The sequence below is a fragment of the Tigriopus californicus genome, chromosome 7 (genome assembly GCF_007210705.1).
Source record: "Tigriopus californicus strain San Diego chromosome 7, Tcal_SD_v2.1, whole genome shotgun sequence".
Lineage (NCBI taxonomy): Eukaryota > Metazoa > Arthropoda > Copepoda > Harpacticoida > Harpacticidae > Tigriopus > Tigriopus californicus.
The window spans coordinates 10458286-10483273 of NC_081446.1; the positions used below are offsets into that span (position 1 = coordinate 10458286).

At 37.8% G+C, this 24988-nt stretch overlaps 1 protein-coding gene across 1 annotated transcript in view; it reads left to right on the plus strand.

Moving 5' to 3' along the window:
- The first annotated feature begins 5767 nt into the window (after window positions 1-5767).
- The window catches only part of LOC131884035 (FMRFamide receptor-like), a 34602-nt gene continuing 15381 nt past the window's right edge, over window positions 5768-24988 (plus strand). Inside the window, exon 1 of the mRNA XM_059231668.1 lies at window positions 5768-7116. The gene's annotated coding sequence lies outside the window, so the exon portion shown is untranslated. The remainder of the gene's footprint in view (window positions 7117-24988) is intronic.

Here is a 24988-nt window from a genome sequence, read left to right on the forward strand (position 1 = left end):
CTTAAGTTTTAAACAAGCCTTAGATCGTTTTATTTGTTAACAAACCAGCGTTTTGCTCAAGCATATTTTCGAGCGGCAAATTCGAGTACTTTGCTTTACCAAATATCTTCTGAACTATGACATTAGACGGCTTTCAGTAAAAATCATTCCCTTGCATCGGCTAATGACCAGAGGGAAAATTGTATCTGAACAGCCCTAGATATTCAATGTTTTTATCATGCAGGTGCTGAAGATGTAATCAAACTCAGTTATGCTCGTTGTTAATATTTATTTTGTGGAGAATCATTTGACTGGTTACCAGATTTCCAGATACTAAAACTGCGGTTTTGTTAATTGAAGTGGACGTTTTACTCGGTTATTCTTACACATGTCAAACCATTTTCATGCATTTATTATAAATATGGAAAAATTGCACATGCTCTGGTGGACACATATTATGGAATGTCAATTGATGGCGCAATTTTTGTGCTCCCAACGCTTGTTATCAGTCGTTTATTCTCCAACACAGTTATTTCCCGAAACTTCTGTCCTCTGACAAACTTGTCCACAGTAGCATGTCATCCACAACGTTTGTTATTTCAACGTTTGGCCTTGTGACCAATGATCTTTGAATCATTGTTGGTTGTGACACTGTACTGTAAATTGCTTCAACTGTCCAGTATATGACTCCAAAATCATGCTTGAAGAAGGAAAACGGTTACAATATGTTAATTATCAGAACCATTTTCAATTTTTGCTACATTCATTACTTAGGTTTCAAAAACCTTCTTTACTACTTATTCGCGTGATCCCGAAGTGGCCATTAAACCAAATTTGTCATAAATAACAAACGTTCACCTTTTCGTTCAAGATCAATAGTCATGTTTGTCTAGAATTGATGGACTAGTTCACTTTTTTGCATTCTGCAGTTTCTAAAATCTTAACTTACATCCTTACTTGCTCATCCCTCGATCGATCTGCTTTAACTAGTATTTTGATAATTGAGACACATATGCCCATGTACCTTTCTTAATTAACCTGATCATTTTTTTTATTTCCCACAAATATTGCTCCATTTGGTGTCATATGACATATTTTGGCACACAATGATCAAATCAGCATACTTTGCATGAAAGCAAGCTTTCTATTTGGTGATGTTTAGCCCGCCCTTCTCATTGCTCGAATTCGATCGTTCAGAAACTCAAGTGCATTTATTTTGGATTGTCTCAAAGCAATGGGATTGCTCACGTGGAAATATTAGGCGATCATTACATTCTTTTTTTCCAATAACTAAGTTTGAGGCTTCGCCGAAGCCGAGCTGAAAATTGAGTTACGTTGAGTAGTGTGTACAACTGTGTACGTGGTGAACCAGATATCGAATATGGCCAGTTCTGGACAGATGCCATTAGGAAGGGCAGTATGCATTTGCCCTTTTCAAATTTTCTCGCCAAATACTTACAATTTGTCACTCGCCTCATAGCTTGAAGTAACGCGTTACAAGTTACGGCTTTTTTTCCAAAAAGTAAAAGTAATTTTTGGGGGGGTAACGGTTCAAGCCATGGTCACTGCCTATCTGCATGTAGGCTCACAATTAAATCAGAGGCTTTTTTGCTGTACTGAAAAATCTCTTCGTTCTTGGAAAGTTTGAAAAGGGAGTGTCTAGTAAAAAATTTAAACGTTCTAAAGGTTGATATGGTTATGGCGGCAAATGCTCTAGAGCTACTGAACCTTTTTCGAAGAAATTGTTTGCACATGCAATTGTTGAGTTATATTGAACCTCGGTCAAAACTGGGTTTCATCTGTTGATAATGGGATGCTTTAATTGTTATTGATGCATCACTTAAATCAGTCCCTCATGAGTAAAATTTGATGCAAATGACAAGGAATGAGTGATATCTAGTGATGGGGTGAGTTCCCGAGTACACTCTAGCCTATTTATCAAAATTTGGAGAAATTGGTCGGACTCGAGTATTTTAAAAACAATTCAAACTGATTTCAAACTGCCATTGTGGGGATCAATTAACGAGATGTTGATGACAGAGGGAATGCGTTGGCGTTGCTTCATGCTCCATGGTTCTTCTATTTCTGAGAATAAGTGAATTGTTTTTTGGAGACCGACGGAATAAAAACTTATTGAATTCTCCTTGGCATTCGTATTCGATACTCTTTACCATGTAAAGAGCATGGTGGTACCCACAACACTTAAATGGAGCTTGTTCAAATGACAAGCCTTCTAGTTGCGTTTTTTCTGTGTTATAACAACGCAAGGACCAACTTTTGTAAATGATAAATCTATAAAATAGCTCTGATTAGAATATAGCAATCCACTAAAAACCTGTAAAATGTGGTATTTTTGAAAACGTAAATAACAGATGTTGTCAGTATCCTGTGGTACATTTTCAATTGAAATTTCATAAAAAAATCATTGAGTATGCACTGAAATATCACTCCTCAAATGTTGTATTTTGTGTCAAATTTGATCACAATACGCTCTGATTGTAACTTGTAGCAATTTACAAGAAATATACTACGCGTTTTCAATGTCCCAAAAATTAATGAAATCTTTCGCTTTTTTGAAGCATGCATGAAAACCTATAAATATTTTATAAGAATACTTATACCTTACTGAAAATAGTTATTTCCCAACCATAATGTTTGATTGGCTTTGAGTTTGAAGTTTGACAAATTTTTATTAACGTTTGATAAAAACGTCTTGGGTGCGTAGAAAATAATCAATGTAAAAAGTGACATGTTTGACAGTTAAACTGTCAGATGTATCGTCGTAAAATTTCAAAGACTTAAAGTGCTAGAGTAGCTTTTCATGTTTACGCAAAACTGATCGACAATTTTACAACTTGACTAAGTTTTGAGTGTCAACATTTACTATTTTTAGGTTTTAAAGAAATATTTAAGAAAATCGCAGAATATCATTCATCCTCATACCATCGAAGAATAATATCATTTGTCTTGGCAATTACTTGAAGTGTGCTTCGTTTTTCGATCTATTTTACTGCAAAATGCGACTTTTAAAGTGTGATATCTAGACCTCGAAAAAAAGTTTAAACTTCAAATGAACTTTCGAACTTTTTGTGCCAAATTTTCAATTTTTTCACGATTTTAGCAATTTTTCCACTTTCTTGACTTCTCTCTCAAATGTTCTCACTTTTTTACATATTGGGACTTTTTTGCCCCTTTATTGCTATTTGTGTCCTGTCCGCTTCCGCCTTTTCTTGATCATACAATATTTGGTCTCTTAACGAATTGAATATATCAAACCAACTCCCTTTATTCGGTTGGGAAAAGTCTCCAAAAAGACAGAGCTTGCAGTTGAGCTACATCTGCCGTCATGGATTTGATCCAACCCAAAATTACTTTGTGAACAAAAGTACCCTCAGCATCAAAACACCAGGCTCCAGATGAGAGTCTGCTGTTTCCCATGACATCTGCATGAACTGAAAACGTGTCATAATGTCGAACATTGCAAGAAAAGAATTTTAAATTCTTGTGAACTTAATGGATAATCTAGTAAATACCGTACAGTTGGGTGGCTAGACTTGTTAACAAAATCTTTTGATAACTTTTTTTCGTGTTTTCTCAATTTTTTTATCGGATTTTTTCTCGACCTAAAAAAAATATTTCGGGTTAAAAGTTTTCGCAACTTTTATTCCAGATTTAATAATAAGTAAGCATCTGCTAAATATATATAAATGAAAATTTATGTCAATGCATGGCCAAAAGTACAAATAATATTCTTTGAAGATTTTGGACAGTGATAACTTGCAATATGTTTTAAATGATTTCATATACTGATATAATCTCCTTTCCAAGCTTCTTATTTAACAAAAATTGTTCATTTTGCTTTTAGCAATGAAAACAGCAACTAGAAGTTTTGGCATTAAACAAACACTTAATTAATAATTATAACCACCATGCGAGGCAAATGTCAAATGTGAACTCCTCCTCAGAGGAAGTGGGTCCAAATCCCAACTTGGTCGCAACTCAAATGAGTGGATGACTCATATCTTTGAACAATAGGATAATGATCGATTTGAAGGTAGGCTCTGGTGACTAGAATGAAGTCTTACTAGACCTTGCATGAAACTTTAATCCCTAGGTGGGGAAAATTCAAAGCTGCCATTGAACAATTCCTAATCCCATTTTAAACAATAAGCCAATAATGCAACGAAAAATAATGACCTACATCAAAATTGAGGCCTTTGTCGATGGTCAAGATTGTTCTCATTTCCGTGACTTCATTTTCCTAGGACTTTTAAGTGTTGACCCTTGCTCGCCAACAAAAAGAAGGATCCTTCAAAGAAAAAGTACTTCTAAGCAGACACTTTGTATATGGCCTTTGTCTTTGAAGTCTGTTGGATCTCGTCACGTGCATCGACAAATAGTTTGTCAAACACTAATCAATCTTTCTGGTTTCTAACTTTTTCTTTCATTTCCACGCCGGCTCACCCACAGAGTTAACAGAGCCGCCTTTCTCGGGCAGCCTCAGCCAAAAATTTTCGAAAATAATGTTTAAGCTGACCCGGTCGTTTATTTGATACAGCTGATTCTGGTCGTATAATTTCCTCAAGATTCTAAACTTCAATTGCTCATTTCCTATGACGACCATCTAGCCAGGTCGTCTTTTGCATTATAAAAACTTGTTTGCGTAATACAACTATGCATAAATATAGGAAGAAAAGAGGTTGCAAGTTACCTACATGAAACTTGTAGAGCACTTGAATGAACTGATCTACTCGATCTTAATCTTCCTCTACTCCGGTCTTGGCCTTCAATTCATTTCCAAAATATTGAGCTTACATGCGTCCCAGATCCAAACCAAACCCATGAACTTCTCGACCCATTGCGCCAAGACAGCCAGTCGTGCAAATTCTGTTGTAGGACAGATAAAACTCATTGTTTTGGAATGGAATTGAAGGTTCAAAATTTAACCGCAATGCTGCGCTGAACTCACTGTTGTACTCTTCTAAATAGAGGGCCTTAGGTCTCAGTACTCCTCCATGGATTTGAATGATGTTTCTTATACCAGTTAACAAGATGGGTTTTGTTATCACTAGACCTTGCAAAAGCAATTGGCGTTTTAGCCGAAAAACATCCGAAAAAAAGTTGAGCAAACACAGAAAAATTTGTCAAAACTTAAAAAAAAAAAACTTGTGACAATGTGCAAATAAAACTGCAAATTTCGAAAAGAAGTTGCAATAATGCAAAAAGAATTGTTACAATGGGGAAAAGGTCATTCAAGCCTGTACTAGTCTCTTGGCTGCATTTTTTGTTACAAAATCTAGTCACCCACCTGTATTTACTTTGCTATCCATTGAGTTCACAAGAAGTTAAAATTCTTTTCTTGTAATGACCGACATTACGACACGTTCGTTTTCAATTCATAAAGATGTTATGGTAAACGACAGACTCTCTTCTAAAGCCTAGTGTTTTGGTGCTGAGGGTGTTTTTGTTCTCAAAATAATTTTGGGTTGGATCAAATCCATGACGGCAGATGTAGCTCAACTGGAAGCTCTTTCTTTTTGCAGACTTTCCCAAACCGAATGAAAAAATGTTGAGTTTGATTTCTAAGATGTGTCACTCAATTATCGCTTCAAACAGCTAGAGGTTTTTCCCAACAAATGGAATAGTATATCGTATCTGTAGATATCTGTGGTCTCCTCGCCTTGAGGGGGTTTGACAGATTGTTGGTTCAAAGATGTCTATCCACCAACCAGTGTTGTTAGGCTACGTCTCATCGGTGTTGGCTAATCTGTGGACACTTGAAGGCCCAAGTGTTTACTGTCACCCAGCTGTCTTACGGTGTTTTCTTTGGCCCACAGGCGACGATAGCAATTAAAAATGATTGAGCTTTTCCAATGAGCCAATGTGATAACTTGTTGGCCTTCTGTTTTCCGAAGGTGTCATACTGCCTCGCCAGCGCGTCCCTACCACAAAGGCTTTGGTAACAAATTTCTTATGAAGCGAAGATTAACACCCCGAAGTTTGCCCTCTTGTCATGTTGTTCATAAACTTTTGTAGTTACTGCTTAAAACTTATGACAAAAGAAGCCACGAGGGTTTTCCCACTGTTTTGTGCAAACCAGAATTGCCCCCTTGAGGCCAAATATCTACCTTCAGTTTTCAAGGGTTTTGCACAACTCCTGAGATTTTAAGTCCTAAACAAAGTGCATGCATTTTTACGTGGTTGTAGTGAATTTCGTACCGTAGGTGCGTTGCAGTCATCCACTCTTAATCGAGGGTTTAATGAAGTGCCAGACTAAATTATGTGGTGTTTTTTGTCTTCTTAACATTATACTGTATAGTACAAAGGAATGGCTTCCTCTCCTTGCGAAGCAGATCCCGTTGGAGCAAGTTCTATAACTTATTGGCCCCAAACTTTTGGAGACAGTGTTCATAGTGAATGAAGGACCATCGCCTCTTGGCGTCTTCATCTGGATGGACAACGAGATCCTTTTGGGTTGTGAAGGCGCTTTCATCACCAACTGGAATAAAAGCGCTTCTTCATGCCACGTACAAAGCAACGACCTTCCTCCGAGCGATGGATCTGATTGGGAACCAGAAGGCAAGACCGTCGGAGTTGGATGAGAACGAGGACAACCAAAGAGCCCAACGGATGGAGAGACACGGAGCGAAGGACTCGACCGACAACATGATGTCTAGGTTGACGGAGGAGGCTGCATTGGATCCAGTTTCAGTTTCGAGCTCGTATCGGCCTAGTTGATTCCTCCTTCGACTTAGGCACTTCTCGATGTAGCTTCATTGATTTCAAGGCAAATTAAGAGCATTGTCTGACAACCGTCAAGCCAATTCGCTTTGAAGAAAGACTGGTTCTGCATGATCATCTTATTTCGTTGATTAAGTGCTGACCGAACTTTGCAGGTCATCGGCTTTCTCTATTGTATTGGAAGAGTGACAACAAACCCGAAGACTGCCAAAATAATCATACTAAAAAAAACTTTCGCCTGTCAAAAATGGCACGTGATTGACATAAAATCTGGATGAGTGCATGGAAATCTGATCTGCCTCCGACAATCAATTGGTAGCATTCTGGTGTAATAGTGAAACATCCGGAGAATCAAGTTCCTGTTTGTCATCGTTGAAACGGTAAAGAAAAACCAAGGTAAATATTTCTTTTTTTTTTCATGTACTGTTTATGTGAGCAAGTTGCCTGTGGTAAAGTATATATGGAAATTTCCTACCTCAAACCGTTTGAATCCCATGAGGAAACTTGGCGTAGGACTTTGACACAACGCATGATCGAGAGGCCCAAAAATCTATCAATCAAGGAAGGCAAGGAAAAAGTGCATTGTAGCAATAAAGAGGGCTGTCTTTTTTTATTTCAAGGTAAAGTACAGTACAAATGACAGCCAAGCTTTTCTGGGGTTGGAATGTTACGCAAACGTTCATTGATCTTTAAAGCAGATGCTGTAAACGACAATCAATGAGAATCATTAGAAGAAAAAAAATAAAAAAAAATGATTAAAGCAAGGAATATTCTTCTGAAGTGTACGTAGACCAATACAATTGAATATGGAAATCAATGAAAGACTCGGTCGATTAAAGGCCAAAAGTATTCTGAAACCGATATAAGAACCCATTCAAAAGCTAATTTTCATTCTCTTACGCTCTCTTCACGTCCAAATACCTTGAATTTGAGTAATCGTTTATGATGAACCTCCAATTATTCAACGGCCAGTTCAGTCGTTCCTTTTGGGATCATTGGAATCTTTTTGTGGCTCATCCCGAAGATCTGAGCCTTCTTTTAGGAAAAACTAAATATAAAACTTTATTCTTTCCCTTGCCTGGGTAAGATAAAAACTCAAACATCTTTGAATTTGTTACTGCGATTCAGACTACAAACGTGAATGAACAAGGGTCTTAAGAAGGCTGAAAATACTCCGCATAATATTTTACAGAGCTTTACACCTCAAAGGTCTGCCTGGTCTTGGTTCTCCCTGGTCTTGGTTCTCCCTGGGTTCCTGCTTTCCTCCCATCTGAGAAACTCGTTTACCAAAAGCCTAGCTGCATTAGGCTGGATAAGAAAAAACGTGTCCAATCCTACAACGCGGCCTCTTTTCAAAGACTCGGTCGCTCTTTCTTCTAAAAATCTTTCTAAAACGGCCGCGGTGTGAACTTGGACGACTCATTGCTATCGAGTCTCGACTTAAAAATCCCAACTCATTCGAAGATTACTGAATTACGACAAATGACTTGAGATGTGCTTCCTGTTAACTTTTTTGTTGGTCGTCTTGGTCTGCAGTTTCTAGATGTAACCATAAACATATCTACAGTCCTTGTCTCGACAGTTAGTTTTTCCATCAGGGACGACGTTAAAAAGACATTGAAAACAGTGGTAAAAATACCCTTTGAAAGTTTTGATGGAAATTCCGTAACACATCTTGGCAGTTTCTACCTCAGAAAATCATGGGCAACAATTTTGATTTTACTGCGTTATGGAATTTTAGCCCACATAAAAATCTCCAGAAACATTATAAAACTAAAATTTTCAAAAACCTACTAAAAGTAAATTGGGAGCAGACTAAGTTATCTCTTCAATATAAATCATGATATTATCTATTACACCGCTACTTAGTTACATGGGATTTAGTGGTCCAAATTTCGTCGTTTTTGCCCTAAAATGCCCCGGATATATGTTAATTTAATTCCCAAAGAATTAATATCGATTTTCATTGTCACAAAAATGAACGATTATTTTTCTTTTTTTGCCGAGTCTCGCAACAGCTAAAAATGCTACATTATGTCACTTAAAACACACTAAAAGTGTTATCTTTGAAAATGTGTTTTACAATCATCTTGTGTACATTTAGTTATGCATTCACTTGAATTCTGAAGACAATAGATACAACAGACAATGTTATAGATTTTGTCGTTTCTTTAAGACTTTGTTGAAACTGATTACAAATAGCTTATTTAAGACTTCATTGATATTTGTGAAATTTTCAGTGACCACTTAACTAAATGTCTTTGGATAGGTTTTGAAATAAATTTTCAAAAATCTGCTTTTTCGAGGATTTTATATTTGGTAGTAAAAGGTTTTAAGTTTTTTTTTTAATTATGCAAGAAAAAGAAAGTAATCGTTCATTTTTTGTGATAATGAAAATCGATATTCATTATTTGAGAAATTAGATTAACATATGTATAACCGGGGCATCTTGGGGCAAAACACGATGAAATTTGGAGCACTAAATCCCATTTTACTAAGTTACGGTGAAACAGATGTTATGATAAAATATTTTCAAGAGCTAACTAAGTGTGCTCCTAAATTACATTGCTTGGGTTTTTGAAAATTTTAGTTTTGCTTGGGAATTTCCCTGGACACTTGATGGGGGTTTCTGAACACCGTGGGATGTCATGAGAGGGGTTGATGAAAACTGATTTTATCTTAAGTCGGGAAAGAACGTTCTCATCTTGTTCGATTGTTCGATACAAAAAAACTTATCATTTTCCGGCTCTCACGGCTTGCTTGATTTGTCTTTCTGGTTCTGAAAACGTATGTTCAAACATTTTGGCTTTGATTGGAGAATACGTTGGGCACAATAATCCACCACCCTGACCAATGGCCTCTGAAAATTGGCTGACATTTTCTCTTGACTTAATTACATGTGAAGTATGAAAAGAATGAGGGAATTCGTTTCTTGGTCACACGGAGTAGAAGTTTTCCATATCTGTGGTATATATGCAGGCATTTTCGAGGCGGGTGTCACTCAATTACTGCAAAAGCTAATTGACACGGGCAAAACGTGAGGTGAATATACGGATATAAGTACAATCACTTATCTGCCGTTATGACAGTTGTGCACAAAAATACAAATTCATGCAAATTTTTTCGCTCTCTTTCATTGCCTTGTCCTCTTTCTTTTCTCACGACTGATTTTCAGAGAAAAGACTTCAACCCTTCTTATTTTTTTTGGCTTCTTCTTCATTGACCAAAAAAGAGAAACTATCTGCATTTTGTACAAAGTGATAACGTCCACCAATTGCTGTTCCAGTAGCAATGATATTCGTCTCGAGTTTCGTTGTTCTGTTGAGGACTCAATGAGGGCCGATTACAAGTACATCAAAGGCCAGTTGGATAAGGGATAAGAACAAGGAAAGTGATCAGAGAGACAAGTGTGGCCAAGAATCGGGTGAGCTCTAAGAATGTCAATTCTCAGAATTTTCTCTCGCATTGATCCTTGTAGATACCGGAATCTACAAGTACATTGTTTCCTGCAACGCTCCGAGAATCGTTACATCTTCTAGCTACGTATATGAAAAGGAGCTTAAGGGAAATTCAGGAGGCCGTGACATTACGCACCAAAGTATGTTAAAACTAACATTTTCCTGAGTTTTAGGTGCGGCTTTATCAAGTTGGACAAGTCAACAACGACTTTTCCAGGTTTTAAATCATATGTAGCAGTCGGGCCTAAAAGGTCGTAATTATGTGGGGGTAAAAGTCAACTACTTCTCGTTGATGAAACTTGCTTCTAAAACAGAAGACGGGAATCCATTTTTCTCAAATAGTCGTTCATCATGTTATTACAGAGGCAAAAGTGGAGGCTTCAATTTTGGCAGAGGGCCCTTCGTTCAGAATGGGATAAATTAGCTTTTTTTCCTAGGATGTGAACCAAATCATTTGCAAATAAAGTCTTGAAGTATGTTGCACATACGAGGAATTTTGCACGGAGTTGAAGAACTATCATAATGAAGTTTATTTATAGAACAACGTGATTTGGTTATACTACGCTGTTAATAAAAAAAAATGCTTTAAAAGGAGGAGTGGGTTAAGGAATGTTCGGTAAATATTTATCAGCTGATTCATTTTCTGCAAAATGAGGTGTATAATATCCAGCCCGACGACAATTAATATTTTTACTTAAATATGACATAAGAGCTTGAACAATCAACTTATGCTAGTTAATGTCGCAATGCAGACCCATAATAACAGGTCATTTGTTAGTTCCAGTATTGACTCCAATTTAAGTCTTGAACAACGAACAGTGATGTTTGTTGGTGAGGGAATTTTCAAGCAAGTGCGTAAAATTTTTGGGCGTTCTGGTCGATGATTACTTAACATGGGACGAATATGTAAATTACATTGGTACAAAAGGTTTTAAAAAATATTTTTAACACACAAGATAATTTTTAAACGATATTTGTTAGATTGATCAAAATAGGTAATAATCTATGAAAGTATCTTAATTCCATAAAAAGAGGACTGTCTTCCCTTTTATGTTAACTGCAAAAATGCAAAACGGATCGAAAAGATACATATGTGGAGTACCCAAACAGTAAGCAATTCAAAAAGAACTGAGAAATGCAAGATCCTCATCCCTTTATGATAGTTTTAAGTACTGATTCGTAACTGAAAACGACAAAGTTGAGTGGTAGATTACTGACCAACATTAGAAAGAAATACTCTGTACCCCGACCCATTTATATGTCTCGAGGAAAATAAATTCAAACAAAATAACTCATTTTTGATGTGTTGCGAGCTGGACCAAGCAAATGAAGAAAAGAAGTTGTTAACCACCATGAGAAAATCAAGTTGAGTGCAATACAAAAATATTCTTAAACCAATTTTTGAGAACCTGGAGCAGAAGTTTGAACGAAGACTTTGCTCAGCGGCTTGCAAAAAATGTGCTTTGAACTTTGTAAAAATATGCTCTCTCAACCTGCTCAATCCAGCTAACACCTCACTTTGTTTCCGTGCTCAGTTCTGTTACTTGCTCTTATATTGAAAAATAATGTAAACAATACTTTACTGTTGCGCTTATACCTGTTTCTTATTGTATAATGTAAGATATAATTGCAGCACATGAAGAACCTCAAAGTACGAGCACATCTGGGAACCTTTACTCTCTTGGTAACATGTCCCTTGGCCCTTGGGGTATTATCGCAACGACGAACGGAGCTATTATTCACGTGCTGGTATATTTTCGTCTATTTGAGAATATGGAGTGAACCCATCGAGGCTCTAGCTCTTCTTCTTCTGTTGTTCTTCTGCTCTTCCCTGTTAATCGACTTTTCCGGCTCCTGAAAGATGGGTTGAGTAATAAAAGCTTTGGTGGTCATTTCTTGTTTTGGCCCTCGTTCCACTACAAAGATCTGATGTACGACTGTGATGAGAACTTTGACTCGCCTCTGTTGTGAGTAGTTCACTCCAATGGTATTCGTGTCCTTCAAGCATGTAAAAAGGCAACTTCCATTCATTATGTTCCTTATTTCCGTGTTACGCGGTGAACCTTTGAGGCTTTTTCAGCCCTACATGTTTGTTCGATTCCCAATGGAAATCGAATCGAAGAACAAATGAATGAGCTATATCAGAAACTCCATTTAAGAGCACGCCTGGGACTTGTGCTGATGCATTGATTTTTAGATTCCTTGCACTTGCACAGAAAAGAGTCACAACCATCCGGTTTGCACGGATTCTTATTTGATTTATTATATCAAAAAATGACATTTTACGTAGAGGTTCACCATGTCGATCCCAAAAATTGGGATTATGGAAACGCTTTGAAATTGGATAAAAAAAGTCATCCTTAACTTGAAATGTTTGTCAATTGTGCATTCAACAGCGCCCTCTGTCTTGAATAACGTAGGAACAACCAATCGGGGACCATTTAAAATAAAGAAAAGGATTCTTGCATGTCAACCTCCATTTTGTTCTTGAAAATCCAAACATAATTCTCATGAAATATATACCATAATCACAAAATATCTCAAGCTTAATTTGAATTGGCAAAATTCTTCCCCTTAAAATAATAATCATTTTGATTAGTAATTCAAATTTCTTTTGTTTGTTTGAAATCCGTTCACCCGATATTTCCGAACCACACGTCATTGCCATTAATGAATGTGATTGTGAATTACATAAATTGACTTTATGCTCAATGGCTTGCTTGTCCATTCAATGACGTCAAGTACTATTTATTTTCTTGCTGAGAGTTCTTAAGCCCTGCTTTTTCTGATACGATTTGTTGGGAAATGATGATTGCAAAAGTTTTAGTGTGCCATCAAGAACACAGCAAATGTAAATAACTCCTTAAGTAATTCTGTTTTGGATGTCATAAGTGTTCCGAAAATTATTCTTCCAGGATTTGAAAGGTCTCCAAGAATTGTAGGTGATGTGTTCTCTGTGTTGCCGTTTATGTAATAAGCTCTTTATCGAATAATAGTCTCAATAAAGTTTGACTTCTAAGAACGTATTCCCACGTTTCTCCGCTTGTTTATCCTCACTTAAATGAACCAGGGGACGATTCCCGCCGGATGAAAAGGACAATAGATCAATGTAAAGATCAACGTGTTATCACAGGCGACTTTCGGTGAACAAGAAGTAACTGAGTCAGCGCATTAATTGGCAATTAGGAGAGTTACATCTTGTTTCACGGGAACGTCATCTCCTCTGCCTTGACTCTCGTCACAGCTAACATAATGCAATGAATTCTTTACGTGAACAACAAAAAAAATGCGCAACTGGAAATCAGGAGTATTAAATGAATTCTGCAAAGGCAAACATGACCTAAAATCTGACGAACAAATCTTTTCAAAAGATGTTCCCACTGGAGTTTCGGATTTTCTATTCAAATTTTAACCTAAAAGACAAGGGCCGACATTCTCAAAGAAGACCCTTGTCTTGGTTTGGAAGCTAAAGATATTTTTTAATTGATATTTTTTGGGTTTGGTTTGGTTTTTCACGGGCTTTTTTGACCGCTACAGGGAATGTAATCCCCAGTACTATTAATATGAAATGATATAATTTGTTTATTTATTACCCTTCAATCTTTACATGATATTCGGTCTACCGACGAACTTGAGTTGCCAGACCGAGCTAGTCCTTGAATGTAGGGTTGATCTGGAATGCGATCTAAAAATGTGTCCAAGTCTGACTTGAAAGATGCTACCGGATCAACAAGGCTTACGTATTCCCTACGAATATTAAAGGGAAGCAAATTGAACAATGAAGGAGCCCGAGAAAGAAGAGAAGTGGACTTCATTGTTCGAACTAGTCTGGATTCTCGAGGGCCAGAAAGTGCTCTCAAAACGCACTTTAAGCCTCGACGGTCACTAGAATTGACCTAAATCCTGGGTTGGGACAAAGCTCATGGATGTTTTTGAAGACGTACAGTATCAGATACCTTTCGTACCTTCTCTGAACACTGTACAATCTCAACCTTGTCAACCTCTCCCTATACGAGAGCTCTCTCATTCCTGTGATGTTCCTACTGAAACATCTTTGGACTTGTTCAACCTTTTGCAAACCTGCTGAACTCATTGGAGCCCTAATGGGTAAAGCATATTCAAGATGTGGTGAACAATCGACTTGTACAAAGTTAGCATGGCGATGCTATCTCTGGACTTAAACGTGCGACATATCCAACCACATGTTTCAAAAGCTTTACCCGCCTTCAACTTGATATATTCATCGAACTTTCCATTATTTTGGAGGACAACACCTAAATCCTTCATAAACGAGACCTGCTCAATATCTTTACCTCCATTATCTGTGAGTGGAGTATTCAAAGGAGTTGACCCGAAAGTCATTAAGGGGAATTTCATTCAGACGTTGTAGGGCACCTTAGAATGTGAGGCTGGTCTGGGATCGTTAACAAAAAGCGAAATAAGTCACGTTTAAAACTCAATAATGGTCATCAAATGCATAGAATCGTCTAAGAGAGCACGGCAGCAAGTTGTATAAAGCTGGGGAGCAATTGCGGCGACTAATTGTTTATACCTGGTCAAATAACCATGTACTTCATGTCAAAGGATTGCATCTCTCGAAATGACCTCTTTTTGAGGCCAACGCAGCCTCAAGACTTCAATGATCTGCATCACAACAAAAAGGGAGGACGTTATGTTTTTTATGCATTGATTTTTCATACTTTGATCCCAACAGAAGGGGCTTTTCATTTTTCCCCAAATTCGTTGATTTCTCTTTTTGATTTGGAAAATGAGTAAATTTGGGGGGCATTTTTAAAGAACGCTGACATTTTGCCAATGACCAAATATTTAGGAGGGAAATATCGATTCGAACTATTCTTATTGTGATTAAATGATGTGGGAAGATTTGGTTCAGAACATAATCCTCTTAGGTACGCCTACTTGAAATAGTTCACTATCTGGGCCGGGTCAAAAACATATGGCACAAGGAAAATTTTAACGGATCAAAGCTATATCTGCTCGTGTAGTGCACCTTGAGACTGAATGATGTTAGCAGTTGCCGTTGGTCAACGTTAAACGATGCTCAAATGTAATTCGAAAGGCTTTAAGCTCGTAAAAGAATATAACTTGCAAGTTCATTGTCTTGCACCCAAGAAAAGATCAGATTCTGTTAAAACTTGACATCGATGGGGAAGTCTCTATTAATACCAGGAATTATATTCCAGGTAGCGGTAAAAGAGCTCAAAAAAAAGATTCCAGCAGAGACAGTCATCACATCGTCCAGATATATTTCCGATAGGCTAAACAATATTCTTAGCAGGTGTCAGATGATATCAGCACAAATTTTGGGAGGTCATTGAGGTACTTTTCAATACGGTAGACATACTAAAAACCCAAGATTAAAAAGTGCAATATTAGACAAAAAAAATATTCTAAGCGTTCAAAAAGTCTATTGTAAAAATAAAAAATTCTTTAGGAGGAAAAATAAGACCAGAAATATATTTTTTCAGTTAAAAAGTGATTTTGAGGCATGTTATTGAGTAATATTGTGACAATTTATAAAAACACAATGCTACATGAACCATCTCTCGCATGAATAGATGAACTGGAGCTCTAATTTATTCCCTTAACAAAGAACTATGAAGCCTCAAAAGTGCAAGTAACTTCCCAAAATTTGACGGTGACGTCATCTTCCTATCCTGCTTTTCTGCCCCAATATCAGCTTGGTTTCTTGTGTGTGTGAGTGGTTGGCGTCTAAAAGGCTGGGGAGGAGAATCAAACAAAGAACCTTTCTCATATGATGGCACTGCTCCAACCACCTCACCACTCTCCAGTTCGATTTTTTTTCTTACTCAATCTTATAGGATTCAAAATCTGAAAAAGTCGTTCATTCCGTTCTGAATTCAAAAAACATGTGCCCAATCCGACCGAATCGGGAGACGAATGTCTTTGCTGAATCCGACAATAACCCGAAAAATTTCACTCGATCTGATCCAAACTCAAAAAAAATCGGAACTGAATTTGAAATTGCCTCACGCTAATATGCAGAATGTTCCATTTTAGAAACTTCACTTTTTTCTTCATTTTCATGGTAGGTTTTCTTCTGACTTGAAGTAAACCCAAGGCCAAATCTGGTAATCTGGTATCAGACTTGTAATACAACGAAAGAGTTTGAGATGATCATCAAGTTGTAACTCAAAAAGTTTTAGAAGTCCATTCCTTTGGTCAACATTTATTTCGAGCACAGTAAAGTAGATCATCGAGGGAGTTAACCATAACGAGTCAGTGAATGTAGAATATGTAGAATACCTGTGATAATGTGAGTCATGATCTTTTGTTGAGGAGGCTTCGTGAGATTGACATCCATGCTGAGGTTCTCGATTGGTTGAGACGTTTCCTTTGTGGTGGTTAGTAATTAGCTAATGTCGTTGGATCCCTTGATGACATACGAGTGCGTACAAGAGGTCAAGACAAAAGGCAAAAGCTGGTAAACCAAGATAGTAAGAAATGGCTATTGAAAAATTATTAGTCGAAGCGAAGGAAACTATTTCAGGGAACTGATCAACAAACACAATCGATTGGCATGAATCATGGGTAAGTGGAGAAACGGGAAAAGTCGAATTACTGTTGGCTTCCAAAAAGCATTATATAAGTAAGGCACAATCAACGTGCCCTTGATTGCAAATAAAGTGTGCGTCTGATGAATAAAGGAAATTGGGCAGAATTGCATGGTCGAGCTAACAAGCTCTTGTGCTCTCTTGCTCAGAAGTTTACTTATGAACAAAGATTCAATGAGGATAAGGACATGATCACCTTAAAAGGTGGGGAAGGGTTAGCGTATAGTCGGAAAGATCCTTATTTGTTCAAAGATTGAGTTATTAGGACGGGCGCCACATCCGAACGAAGTCTTTTATGTGGGACTTATTTTTCTTTGTGGAGTGGCTTAGTACTATGAGCCTTTGACAAGCAATTGTTCTTTGGTTACCAGACATCACGGTCGAATTTGAACAACGATCTTGGAAGGTATATTTTCTGTAACTGTTGTTTGAAGTGACATATATTTATTGCTCAAATGAATCAAAAACATCCGTGAGGCTCTTAACTCAAGCTGATTCATTGACTCATTCACCCCTGAAGTAACGTACACATCATTTGACTCTCGAAAAAACGAGAAAACACAAGGGCCCTCATGTTTCTGGATCAGCACTAATTATTTTTGGGGGATCACCTTTCTCAGTAATAGAACCCAAAACTGACCTTACAAAATGAGGAAATATATCATACTTTGCAAACTATGTAAAGCTATTTGTTTCTGGTTTCGACCATTATCTGTAACAATTCATCAAAGGATCCCACGCAAATGTATGTAGAAATTGCTCAAGAAGTTTGAAGATAAAATGCAGAAAACCCAAAGTTTGACAAATCTTTAAGGCCCACCATCCAACCAACGTTCATTTTCCCTACCTTCGCTCAAGTATGTAACATATGCTAAATCTTCACATTTCATTTATGTACATCACACAGGACCAAGCCATCGGCTCAAAGTTTAAGAAGCCTTTTCATGTGGGCAAAACAATTTCCAAGCTAATTGTCTAATTAGAAGAGATGATGTTGAATTACCATCAGACAGGCTTCTGAATACTGAGCCGGTTTACAGTCATTCATGACTTCAGGAAAATGAACCCCATTGGGACTACTAAAGCACCCAGTTTGAGATCTTGATTTTCAGAGAGCACTCGATCAAAAAGCCCTATCAAATCCCAATCAAATATGCATCGCTCGTTTGAAATTGTACCTACCAAGAAGGCTGATAATGCTCACTTAATCAACACCCTATGAAAGTTAAAAAATAGACAAATTATAACCATTCATTTTAATAGTACTGGGGATTAAATTCCCTGTAGCGGTTAAAAAAACCCGTGAAATAAACAAACCAAACCAAAAAAGTCAAATCAAAAGTGTCTTTAGCTTCCAAACTAAGACAAGGGTGTTCTTTGAGGATGTCGGCCCTTGTCTTTCAGGTTAAAATTTGAATAGAAAATCCGAAAATCCAGTGGGAACATCTTTTGGAAAGATTTGATCGTCAGATTTTAAGTCACATTTTCTTTTGCAAGATATATTTAATACTCTTGATTTTTAGTTGAGCAATTTTTTTGTTGTTCACCTAAATAATTCATTGCATCATGTTAGCTGTGACGAGAGATGACGGTCCCGTGAAACAAGAGGTAACTCTCCTAATTGTAAATTAATGCGCTGACTTAGTTGCTACTTGTTCACCAAAAATGGTCAATGATAACACATTGATCTTTACGTTGATCTACTGTCCTTTTCATCTGGCGGGAACTGCCCCCCGGTTCATCTAACTGAGGACAAACAAGCGCAGAAACGTGGGAACACGTTCTTAGAAGCCAACATTTTATGTAAAGATTGAAAGGTAATAAATAGACGAATTATAACCTTTCATTTCAATTGTACTGGGGATTGATTTTCTTGCAGCGGTTAGAAAAGCCCGTGAAGAAAACAAACCAAAAACAAAGAAGACTTGACAACGGGAAAATTTTGCTTAAAAAGATGCCATTCTGATTCGAAATATATCACATATCACATCAGATTCATCTCGGTCTCGTTTTCTGAACCACAAAAATCGAAAGTAGCCTAGAAATGCATCGAAACCAGCAATTTCAGGGTTTGCCTCCAGTTTTACAACCTGCTCTACTGTATGTATGATGTACAGGGTGCGGAAGTTCAAATGCCCGATATCTTTGAAATGATCTGTTGACTTCAAATTTTGAAATTTCGCGCCAAAAATTTTCGCGCCAATTTTTTGTTTTGATTTTCGTTTGGCATTTGTAAATAATAAACAATTTCTAAAGATGTTTGATTAAAACTATCATCCTTAGGCAGCTAACCTTTTGCTTGTCATGTGCCACTATTTTCAAGGCCCTTGCAACCGAGCTGCCGCAGGCTTGTGCAGCAGTCTAGGCGCCCCCAGGTCCTTGCAACCAAAAGGTTAGGTTAGGTAAGGTCAGGTTAGGTTAGGTTAGGTCAGTTTAGGTTAGTTTATCTTATCTTTAGCCATCTTTGTCCAAACTTCCAAAACAACAGCTGAAGCAAAAGGTTAGCTACGTAAGGACCATACATTAAAACCAATTCAAATGAGTATAGAGGCAAAACGTCAGACAAAAAGGCCATTGCCAAGCTCACAGGGGCCATTATCACCACTGTCAGACGTGTGATTAATGACTAAGACTTGGATCCAAAGATATCAGCCGGAAGTCCCAAAAGCTAATAAAGTCAAAAAGAGGACCAAGAAATTTATCAGGGCCATTAAGACCAAAATCGACAAGGACCCAACCAAGTCCATGAGGAAGATGGCAAAGAAGTTTGGCTGTGATGAGAAGACAATCCGGACCACAGTCAAAGACGACCTTGGAATGAAGTCCCTGACACATCCTCCACGTCAACTCATCACTGAGAGGGTCAGGGTCCTTCGCCTGGAAAGATGTCAAACCATTCTGTCATGGATGAAAAGATCAGCCAATTCGTCCAAAGTGAAGATCTTCTCCAATAAGAAGATTTTTACAGTGGATCAGGCTTATGATCGCAGAAATGACCGGATGATTGTTCAGGCAGGATCTTTACCAGCTCCAGTAAACTGGACCAAGCATCCTGAAGGAGTCATGGTGTTGGGCGTCATTGCCAGCAACGGCCTCACCTGCCTGCCCATTTTCATTGAAGCTGGACTCAAGGTCAATCAAGAGGTTTATCTTAATCTTTTAAAATCAAAGGTCAAACCATGGCTTAAGAGGAACTTCCCAGACAACAATTACATGTGGCAGCAGGATGGGGCCCTTGCCCATACCGCTCTCAAGACCCAGGAGTGGCTTGCAGCAAACTTGGCTGAATCCTGGGACAAGACAATGTGGCCTCCTTCTAGTCCTGATTTAAATCCATTGGATTATTCCATCTGGAGCGTTTTAGAGGCCAAGGCATGGTCCACCCCTCACAGAAGTGTTGGGGCTCTAAAGATCTCGATCCGGAAAGCCTGGAGATCCATGTCCAAGGAGTACATTGTGTCAACATGCAAAGCATTCAGACGTCGTGTTGAAGCAGTCATTGAAAATCAAGGAGGACATATAGAATAAAGCTTCTTCATTTTGAATAGATCTTGAATTTTTATGTCATTCTTTAATGCCAAAATTTGTCAGAGATGCTCTATTGAGCAATTAAATACTTACATTAAAAGCGATCATTTGAAGTTCCGCACCCTGTAACTGTTCACTTTTTGTCATAATTGGCCAAATTAAGCAGGATGTCAATTGGTGTGATTTTGTGTTCTTGCAATTTTCAAAGGTATTTACCTAAAACACATTCGGATGCCTGAAAAATAATTCTATGGTAAGTATTTGGTGTTGACCACTAATTCAAGGTAATTAGCTCGAAAGTACAATTAATGGGATTGATTAACTTTTTCCGTTCATTTTATGTGGACCTCAGGGCTGCACTTTAGTGTCAGAACCTCCATGAATTACTTGGTCAATTAATCAAATTATCCTGCAATTCGAGCCTCAGAATTCAGGTGCATATGGATTTTTAGCTTTGGGGATATACTTTTTAGCTCTCTGATTGTAGCACAACACCTTGCACTAAACAATACAGCTCTTCAGCAACGGAAAAGTAGTTTCTGAAGATATACATGTAACTAACGGTGACATTTCCTGCCTTTTTGTCAGTTGCGTATAGAGCTCTCATATTGGGAGAGGCTAAAAAAGTTGGGACTGTACAGTGTTCAGAGAAGGTACGAAAGGTATCTGATAGTGTACGTCTTCAAAATTATCCATGAGCTTTGTCCCAACCCAGGGTTTAGGGTCAATTCTAGTGACCGTAGAGGCTTAATTTTTTTAATGTGCGTTTTGAGAGCACCTTCAAGCCTTCGAGAATCCAGGCTAGTTCGAACAATGAAGTCAACTTCTCTTCTTTCTCGGGATCCTTCATTGTTTAATTTGCTTCCCTCTAATATTCGTAAGGAATACGTAGGCCTTGTTGATCCGGTAGCATCTTTCAAGCCCGACTTGGACCAGTTTTTAGATAGCATTCCAGATCAACCCTACATTCAAGGACTAGCTCGGTCTACCAACTCAAATTCGTTGGTAGACCAAATATCATATAAAAATTGAAAGATAATTAATAGACGAATTATAACCTTTCATTTTAATAGTACTGGGGATTACATTCCCTGCAGCGGTTAGAAAAGCCCGTGAAAAAACCAAACAAAAAAAAAAGATATGGCCGTTCCAATGGACACTGATAGATCAAAGCTGAATAGAATTGAAAACTTTAATAAAGTGAGATGAAAGTCATGGTATTGAAATAATACCGTCATTTTTAATCTGTATTCATCAATCTCAATTCGTGAACAATATGGCCTCCATTTAGCTCAATGGCTTTCTTGGCTCTGTTTGACACCTTCTTTTCTTTTCGAAGGAAAAAGCAAAAATCCTGGACTTTCCGGTCACTTTGACTTCATCTCATCTTCATCTCAAAGACTATGTGTTATTTTCTTCCTACTAGTAATACCTTTTGACCCTTTAAATGAATAATTGACCATCAAGGTGCAGCCTTTTATCTTCCGTTCTCATGCAAGATTGGAAATGACCTGAACATATATATTTTAATAACGCTTGTTATGTGCCGTGCGCAGATTAACTTGAATGCCTTGAACTGCGTTTGAGAGTGTATTAGCACTTCCTCTAAGCTCTAGAAATTTAAATTTCATAAATTTTCAAGCATGAGATGTTGCCAGATCTTTTACATAGGAAAGGTCGCCGTGGCATTCTTTGAAAATGTTAAAAGCTGTTGCCATTTCCATATCTTATAAGCGGGCCAACAAATTGCATCGTGAATAGTTGTTTCTAAAATAAGCTCTCGCTCCAGAATGTGAGCGGGTGAAATGGAAGAAATGACATTTGAATGCAATTCGAAGTATGTCAATGCATAACAACAAGTTATATCTGTTTTGATTGATTTAGTCTAAAAGGTGACACTTTGTACCGTTTACTTTAAGCAAACTTTTTCACTTTTATGAATCAGCAAAGCTTAAACCTCCAAAAGCTTGAACTCTAAGGTGAATCAAATTCAAAGTTAACTCTAATCACAGCAAAATTTCGCTCACTAGTGTCAATACTGTTAGATGCATGCACCCCAAAGAAATGTTTTAAAACATTCAAATTCCATATGGTAGAATTCGCAGGTGGAACTACTGTTTGAAACATGAACGATTTGCTCTGAGTTTTAAAGTCTTCCTCAGTCTGATGTGCAACATGTATCCCATTGTCGACATGGAAGCTCATGTTAGGCATTAATCCTTGAGGTTAGAAAATGTGAGATTATCCATCAAATGATCGAATCTTCAAGTGTTATTGAAACTTTACATCTAATCTCAAAGATCCCAAATTTCTCGTAGCACGTCCTCTTATGTCTTCCTAATTAGCTTCTAAAATATCAGATTAGAGATTTAAGGGATACCTTCAAGAAGAGACCTTCGCTATCATCTTAGAATACATAGGAAGGAACATTTTGAAGGACGACGGAAAGCCGTGCCAATGTGCTTCATAAAATCTCTCCCAATTTCCATTGATGTGACAATGAGAAGTATTTTTGGAACGCTCGTCCACCTTAAGTGGGGATAAGACGTTCATCGAACTTTCAATTAACAACGAGAAGGACGATACAAAGCCTTCATTCATGTTCTGCTTTACCGACATTGATTCAGATGAAGAATTGTCGTGGCATTTACAGTTCTCCAAGAATCATTGCTTTTGTTAGTAGAAGGCTCACACTATTCTCCAAACTAACCTTAACCAAACTCGTAGAATAGTGGTCGGGTTTCGCATAAGACTAAATTTATGATAAGCGGAATATTTTGTGACGAGGCTTCGCAGAAAGGACACAGAAAGCAGATCGAATGAGGAAAAAGAGAAATCAGATTGACGAATGAAGAAGATATCGCTTACAACGCCTTTCCGGTTCTTTTACACGTATTCAGCACTTGAAAGTGTTGTAGATCGTCGCAATCAGAAATCACGCGATGAATATACCTCAAGATGAAATGGTTTTTATATGTCACCAAGCCCGCTATAATATTTTGAAGACTTCCTTGCCGCTATTGTGCTGGGAATGTGATCCCCAACAGTTCAAAATTAAAGTTCTAAATTCATATCTAATTATACTATAATAATGTGAGATCTGATCCATGTACGATTTAGATTTGACTGGTTTGGTTTGTTCTTGCATATGTGGGGCTGATCAGGGATTTTGTTGAAAAACTTGTTCAAGTCTAGCTTAAGACTTGTTACAGGTTCAACGCTAAAACTGACCTTACCACCATTTTTTCTCAGTGGAGCAATCAGCACCTTGAAAAGGAGAGGGCCTAAAGGCACCCTTGTGGGACACTGGACTTGACGTATTGTTTTGGAATAAGGGATCCATCGACCTTAACTAATTCCTAGCCAACACTATCACTTGGATAACCCTGCTACAATGTGTTCGGAACCCGTGCTGGCCAGGAGGAAGGACTTCATGAATATCAAGAAATTCAACAAGTTTGAACTTCATGATTCTCTCAAACTGGTTACTGGGGAGCGACTTATCTCCCCCTCTAAACATTGGAACAACGTGAGCTAATTTTAGTGAAGATGGAAACTTGCCCTGATCCAAGATGCAACGCATCAAGTACGAGAAAACAGGAGCAAGAACCAGGGAGCATCTCATCAGAAACTGATACGTCACACTTTCAGGACCAAGAGAACTTGAAAGCCTCAAGTCCCTGATGGCCGCTAAAGCATCTTGATCTGTGACTACAAGATCATCTAAGTGCTCTACTTGACTAGGCTCGCCAATCTCATCATTACACCAAAGAGCCGTTGTTGCCATACTCTATAGAGTTGAAAACACTCTAGAGACATACTGGATCAAGTCAAGGGTCATTGACGTCCAGAAAGCTATTGTCCTTTTCACTGGGCGGATGTAGTGCCATCTGCTTCGTCTAAGTGCGGACAAACCAAAGTGGAAAGGAGAATACACGCTCTAAAATACCAGGCTTTATCAGGTATTATTCAGTGAGCGGCTTATTGCATATGCATTGTAACACAATAAAAATGCTCCGTTGGGATTTAATGCAAATGCTTTAAAGACTTGTTTTAAATTCAAAATTTGTTTTCCCTAAACTTGCAATCTCATAGGGGATAAGGTTCGGCAAATTCAAGTTTAGACCGAGCAACCAAAAAAGTAAGGTTCGCGTATGGAACATTGCCGACTGATATCAGAATTTTTTAAAGCGGAGGAATGAATATCGGATCGAGAAAAGACCCTAAAGTAGTACATAAGCTGGATCTTGGCTCCTTAACTTAAAAAAGATTGGCTCAGGATTCGCACCAAATCCTAAAGGATATAATAAGAATGCCAAAAAGGCAGGATTTCCAAAGCAAGACAAATCTTTTTAGGCAGTTTTGAGCAATCTTCATTATCTAAAACGACCCATCATGTTGCTTTGCTGATCAAACTGAATGAGATATCATTAAATCACGACAAAAATAATTACATTTCAATCTTATTAAGAGGCACAATGTTGATCCACACGCGATATCGCCGACTTTTAAAGCCGATTTTGTTTTGTGTTTGTGTCCAACTTTATTTTCATCACCAACGACTAAGAGGTTTCTATTGACTTTCGCATTGCGTACGAGGTTGCCAGCTCACAGGAAATATGTTCAAAACAGCAGATGATGCTCCAAAGCAAGAGGTCAAATATAGCACTGTATTCAAAGGGCAAC